This window comes from Bactrocera oleae, chromosome 2 (genome assembly GCF_042242935.1).
Source record: "Bactrocera oleae isolate idBacOlea1 chromosome 2, idBacOlea1, whole genome shotgun sequence".
Taxonomy (NCBI): Eukaryota; Metazoa; Arthropoda; class Insecta; order Diptera; family Tephritidae; genus Bactrocera; species Bactrocera oleae.
Window position 1 is genome coordinate 58,292,197 of NC_091536.1, and position 7,138 is coordinate 58,299,334.

Here is a 7,138-nt window from a genome sequence, read left to right on the forward strand (position 1 = left end):
ATTTTTGGCAGCAATTGTAGTTGTGGTGGAAGTAAATTTGCTTAGTAGTGGATTTTTTGTTGACTTAAGTTAACTCGCATAACATAGATTTCCTTCGCAAATTCCAACATATTTGTAATTCCTGCATTTTTTCCGGTTACTTATTTGCCAATTGCGACTAGTTAAATCTTTTAGTAAAAGGAGATTATACCATACTTTGCATTTCTGCATATTCCACACTTTCATAGCGCAACAAGTAAAAACGAAATGGAATGAAAGGTCGTACTATAAAAATTTAATAATGTTTTAAGAAAATCACTCCGATTCATGAACAGTTTCTGCGGTAGTTTATTTAGAACTGATTAATAAAGAAGAAAAGTACAATTTTTATAATGGAACAATACTTCAAAATCATTAAGTATGTATAATAACGTCTTTACATAGAGAGAGTGAGAGTAAGATTAATTATAGCATAATTAATGTTGGCCATGGTAGGTTTGAATAATTACATGATTTGTTTCAAAGAAACGATATTTTATCACCAGTTTATGAATTACGTTATAGTTGTCAAAATCCAGCAAATTCTTATATTTATAATATGGTACATAGAGTATTAGGGTATTACAATAAATTGGATTTCCACATCAGCAAAGTGTTTGCTGTTTTTAAGTAGCAGTGCTTAAGAAGAATGCTCAGAATTTTATCCTAAACCTGTTTTCTGTGTAATTATTGCTGAAACAGGCCACTTCTAATTATCAATTCGTCTCTCTGCCTCACTTTAAAGGAATATTACACGGTATTTAACCTTGAACCGGACCAAAGCTTGCTGTATTTTGGTGTTAAATTATTTCACTGTAAGAGTTTTTTATACCCTGAGCAGGGTATATTAAGTTTGCCACGAAGTTTTTAACACCCAGAAGAAAACGTCGGAGACCCTATAAAATATATAGATCAGCATGATGAGCTAAGTCGCTTTAGCCATGTCCGTCTGTCCGTCCGTCCGTCTGTATATATGCAAACTAGTCCCTCAGTTTTTAAGCTATCGATCTGAAATTTTGCACCTGCCCTTTTCTCACCAAGAAGCTGCTCATTTGTTGGAACGGCCGATATCGGACCACAATAGCATATAGCTGCGATACAAACTGAACGATCGGAAGCAAGTGCTTGTATAGAAAACTCTTTCATTTCACGAGGTATCTTCACGAAATTTGGCACAGAATATTATTTAAAGCAATAGTGCAAGCTGCGAAGAAATTATACAGATCGGATTACTATAACATATAGTTTCCATATTAACTCATATCGTAGTAAAGTGCTTGCATGAAAAACTAATTCATTTGACGAGGTATCTGACGAAATTTAGCATAACTTATTTTCTTAACATGCCAAGCAACCTGATCAGACAGAAACAGTTATTCTAATAACGGTATTAATATTTTGAATATATGTACATGTTTTATTCTTCTTTTATTTTAAGTCTATGGTCCCGTGAGAATTTTGAACGAGACAAAGTCATCCGTACTAAAGAAAGTTGTGCAAAGTTCTTCATTTCCATTTAGAGTCAGATAAGTCAATGATCTCAGCAAAAAGCGATTTAGGCAGGATTTAAAATCAAAATCAAAAACTTGTTTAGGTTGGATCTTTTTAGGGCAGAAACTCACACTTCAGGATTTATTGTTCCCTCCTAATTTGATGTAAATTATATAACAAATTACGTAAACAACCTTGGACGAAAGTTCTTAGTTCGGCTGACGCAATTTTAAAACTCAATATATAACAATATATTAAGAATATAAGGTTTGGGATGAGCTATTGACCTATTCCATTCATAATCAGCGCTAAAGCAGATTATTTTTAAGAAAACTTGTCTACTTTATTTCATTAAAATATCATATGTACCGACAGACTGCCATAAACGGCTGATACTAAGCGGGACTTTATCGGGTATATTTGGGCTGGGGGAAGATTTGGACTGATTGCAATATGGCATTACTCAACTAAACTGTGAACATGTATTAATGCAAGTTTGTGAAGATAATTCACCGCAAATGACCCCCATGCTCAGCCACGCATATGAGACACCGAATTAGAAAATTATTCATTATCGATTTAATGGAATTCAGCTAACGGTTGTTTGTATCACCTAAAACTAATCGAGTATAGGGTTATGTATATTTATGATCAGGATGAAAAGACGAGTTGAAATCCGGGTGACTGTCTGTCCGTCCGTCTATGAAAGCTGTAACTTGAGTAAAAATTAAGATATCTTATTGAAACATGGTTAACATATTTCTTGGAAACGCCATTAATCAAAAACAACCAAATTGCCATAACTAAGCTCCACAACAAGATACAATACTGCTATTTGGTATACAGGATCACATTATAGAGAGCCATCTGCAGTGCCCACTTTTAGGTGAAAACCCATATCTTGGGATCTGCTTAACCGATTTCAGTCAAATTAGGTGCATAACATTCTTCTTATGTTATATTTCTACGTTAAAGTACGAAAATAGGCGAATTCCACCTGATTCTTTCACCTTTCACTATGCAAATTAAGCAAGAATGATTTTATCGAGGTAAAACTTTGCGTGAGTACTGCGTTTAAAGTATGCCACCTTATGACCAAAAATTGTCTAAATCGAATTACAACTGTTGAAGCCCCTAGGTACTGAATATGGGGACCCCAGTGCCTATAGTTGACTACTTACCAAAAATATTAGTTAATGTATAAGATATAAAATTGAAATTTATATAATAAAATATATAAAAGAAACTCTCGATAATACTTTGTTTTTGTGTCAAAAATGGTTTGAATCCGATCAATACTTCCTTTAATATAATATTTTGAAGTAATATCCCGGGGTTTGACTCTTGAAAGTTCGAGAGTATGAAATGTTCGGTTGCACCCGAACTTAGAACCTCCTTTCTTGTTAGATATCAATTTTCGTTGGACCACCGCAATAACCGGTCTGGCTATGTGTGCAATTATTCCATCTTGATGGAACCAAACGCTATTGAAAGGGAAATCACACCGTTTTCTTCAAAGTATGGCCAGACAATATACCTTGATGAAACAGTGCACCATACAGTGACCCGTTCTAGGTGAAGTTCCGTCTCGTGGATTATTTCTGTATTTGATTCGCTCCATGTACGGTAATTTTGCTTGCTCACATTTCTGTTTAGATCAAAATAGTCTTCATCAAACAGGCAATTTATCAGGTTATTGTTTTCTTCGGTCAATTCAATAAATTTTTAGCGAAATTCCAGGCGAATAGGCTTTTTATTTGAACTTTGTACGAAAACAGGTTTAAGTCATTATAAATTGTAATGACCGTCTACTAACTCTAAGCCAATAAATTGCGAGTCGAAACTCTTAGAATTGCCTGAATTGAATTGAATATGCAGCAGCCGTGATTGTTTCTTGAAAACGAACCCACTAGTCTCGACGGTACGGTCTTCTTGCGATACTTCCAGATTCGGCAAATATGTTTATCAACCTCATAGTGGTCCATCTATTCGAAGGAGTACCGCCAATATCACGTCTAAATTCCCTTTGGACGCAAATGACGGCATTACAAGCATGCATTTTTAAAAAATTTAAATGGAAGCTTGGTGCTTCAACTTATTTATAACTAAATCTGATGCGGTAGTTTTAATAATAACCCAACGATTACCCTCCACCCGCCCTACCGACGCGAGGGGCGCAATCCGCATACGTGCGGAATTAGCCGAGTCAGAAAAGGCAAGAGAGTTTTTTAAGAGTTGAGATCTAAAACAGCTCAGCTACAGAAACAAAAATTTCAACAGCCAAGATCTAAAGTTACAATATAATAAATTGTTACATTTTCATTTATTAAGAGAAAACAATAAAGTCTTTTTAATTTTGAAAAGTGAGTCAGATAAGTCAAATGTGCTGGAATGAGAATTAAAATCATGGCATATACGGCGGAATGGCTCGTTTAGTTCAAAATTTGATCTACAGGATTTTAGTAGTAAAAGTCTAAATTGCCTCAAAAGGCGAACCGGGATATTAAATTTAATTTCAGACAGGAGAAAAGAACTGCAAACTGTTCCATTCAAAATTTTCACTAAGAATATTATGCCAAAGCATTTCCCTACGACTAGAAAAAATAGGTAGATTAATAAGTTTTAAACGACTAGTGTATGGAGGTAGACTTACCCTAGCATCCCATCGGAAATGCGCTAAGGCGAAAAGTAAAAATTGTTTTTGAACCGACTGTAACTTGTCAGAATGGATTCGGTAGCTAGGGTTCCATACCACAGAGCCATATTCCAATATAGGTCTAACCAAAGTTGTATAAAGTGTTTTAGTAATATACAGATCTTTAAATTCTTTAGACCAACGTTTAACAAAACTGAGGACAGCTTTTGCTTTCAAGACCATGGTATCAATATGAAGACTCAAATTAAGCTTAGGGTCCATATTAACTCCCAAATCAACATAGTTTAAAACTTGCTCTAGAATATGGTGTTTTATTACATAAGAAGAGTGGTGCACAGATCTACGGGAAAAGCACATCGTCTTACATTTATTGAGATTCAGTGGCAAATCATTTCTATCACACCATGCAACCATATTGTTGAAGTCTGTTTGCAACAGTTGAAGGGTATGATTTAAAAAGCTTTACGTCGTCAGCGTATAATTAAATTTTTCAGAATTCTATTACTGAAGAGATATCGTTAATAAACAACAAGAACAGAATCGGGCCAAGATGACTACCTTGCGGAACACCAGAAGAAACATTAATTGTATCTGAAGGTGTATTCTCAAATATCACTCGTTGTGTTCTATTATAAAGATAGGAAGATACCCATTGAAGGAATCTTGGCTGAAAGCCAAGTTTATGTATGAGAATCGAGATATTTACTTTATCGAAAGCTTTGCTAAAGTCTGTGTATATAACATCCTTATGCTTATGTTCCCTAAAACCCAATGATACATGGTACAAATTCAAGTAAGTTTGTTATAGTCGAATTCCCTTTACGAAATCCATGCTGAGAGGAAATGAGATGAGGAAATTAACGGAGAAATCGAAAAGGTTATATGGTCAGTGATGATAGCTTCAAAAAGTTTAGGTATAACTGATAGTTTTGCGATACCTCTATAGTTTTCAATGTTGGATCTAGATCCACTTTTATGCAAAGAAATTATAAATGACTATTTCCATATTGAAGGAAATATACCGTGTTTAAGTGAGGAATTAGATATCCTTGTCAAGGCAAGTAAATATATTTGGCACTATTTTTTTATTAAGCATGAGGGTATCATGTCTGGGCCATAACTAAAAGATGAAATAATTGGAGCGTTAATTAAAGTATTCGAATACAGCACTTGCTGATAAGAAAAAGTTTTGGAAGAATTAGCGAATTTCTGTCAATCAGTTTTTTATATCGGTGGTTGCTTTTGGTAATTTTACCATGTTTTCCTCAGTTTGACTTCTAAGTTTAGGTTTAAATTCGCGTACAAAAGCCCCAGGTGGCCAGAATGAACTATCTAAGATCTTTTTGAATGTTTCAAGAGATAAGTCTATTTTAAACGATGATATATTTCTATCATAAATAAAGTTAAATTTACGGATATTGATATCATCGGTTTTTAAACGTAACGAAATGTAAGATTTAATGTCCTCCACCAATTTATCTTTGGCAAGTCTCGAAATAAATATAGACTTTTTAGGTGGAATAACTATAAAATTATTAACTGATGTTACTAAGTTAATAGGGGGAGCCTCTAGAATTGTGATTATTACTATTAGATAGAGCTTTTGAGGAATTGAGCTCTTTGGAAGTTGACGGCTTATCACCTTGAGGGCAAGGAGAAGAGAGATTTAATAGGTCATTGGGAGGAGACGTTCTTTTCTGTACAGAAGAACTAAGTGGTACTTCATCGGAAGGGCGTTTACGCTTAGGAGCAGGTTTAGAGGATTCGTGAGAATCATTCAGGCACTTAAAAGATTTAAATAATTTTTCATAGTGCCTAAATTTTTCAGTGAGGCTTACAAGATCACGACCGATTTCGTTAAAGCCATTGCGTGTGTCCCTATAAACTTTAAATATATCGATTTCAATAAATCTACTATTTAAACAGGACCAACGCAATCCCTTACAGTCGAGAATAGAATCTAAGATTCTACCTGTCAGTCCAGCACATTTAATATGGGCAATCCCATCACAAAGCCAGCGTGAAACGTAGCGATCTGACTCGCCTTTAATGTTACAATTGGGGAAGTTACAAGACATAATAAACCACAAGAATGAAGATCAAATAAAAGAGTAAGTAGAACAAAATTTAATAGGTATATAATAAATTAGTGTGTTAATAAAATATTAATAATAATAAATTCGATTAAGAACAAACGCAATAATAATAGCAATTTTTTTATCAAAGTTTAAAACTAAGATAGTTTGAAAAAGCAATATAGCGAGCAGTTTTAGAAGCACTGTAACAAATAAAAGGCTAAACGCAACACAGCTGTAAATAAAGAAGAAAATTAGATAAATAAAGAGAGAAAATAGAATAAAATAAAACAAAATGAAACACAACACAAAAAGCTGACTCGGCACCGAAAATTGGAAAGTTTAAACTTTTTAATACTGCACAAAACTTAAGAACATTTAATACTTATCTTGCAACTCAGAGTTAAATCACTAAAAATTGTATTAACACGGTAAAAAAATCAATTAAACTTGAAGAATTTTTTAAAATAAAAACACAAAAGTACACAGCGAAAAAATTACAGCTTAAGAGCTTGAAGTGTTGCCACCCAAACAAATTTTAAAAAGCGTGTAGATCGGCGTATGACTTGGCGGTCTGTACCATCGGGCTTAAATGATGTACATGGTAAGTGCAAAAATGTCTGTCTATTTTTTCTATAGGTGTATAAAAACCTTCCTTTTTCCACTTTAGGGGAAAGCTAAAGCTATTATGCGTTACATGCATCCTCGGACTACACTGGTTACTTAATATGAGTTGGGGAATATAAAGAGTTTTCAACGACTTCTTTGGTTTTATCAAAAAAAAAAGCCCGTTTATAATAAGTTTCTTGCGAAGAATGCCATGCTCATGGTAAAAGTCTTCCAAATGACTTTTCTCTAAAGCTACGTGGACCTGATGAGAGTCAAGGTTACAAAAACA

General features: G+C 34.1%; 1 long non-coding RNA gene across 1 annotated transcript; it reads left to right on the forward strand.

Annotated features, from left to right (window-relative positions):
* The first annotated feature begins 6,554 nt into the window (after positions 1–6,554).
* Positions 6,555–7,138, forward strand: LOC138859047 (uncharacterized). The gene is made up of 2 exons (XR_011398094.1): positions 6,555–6,671; positions 6,911–7,138. It is a non-coding gene; the product is annotated as an uncharacterized lncRNA (long non-coding RNA).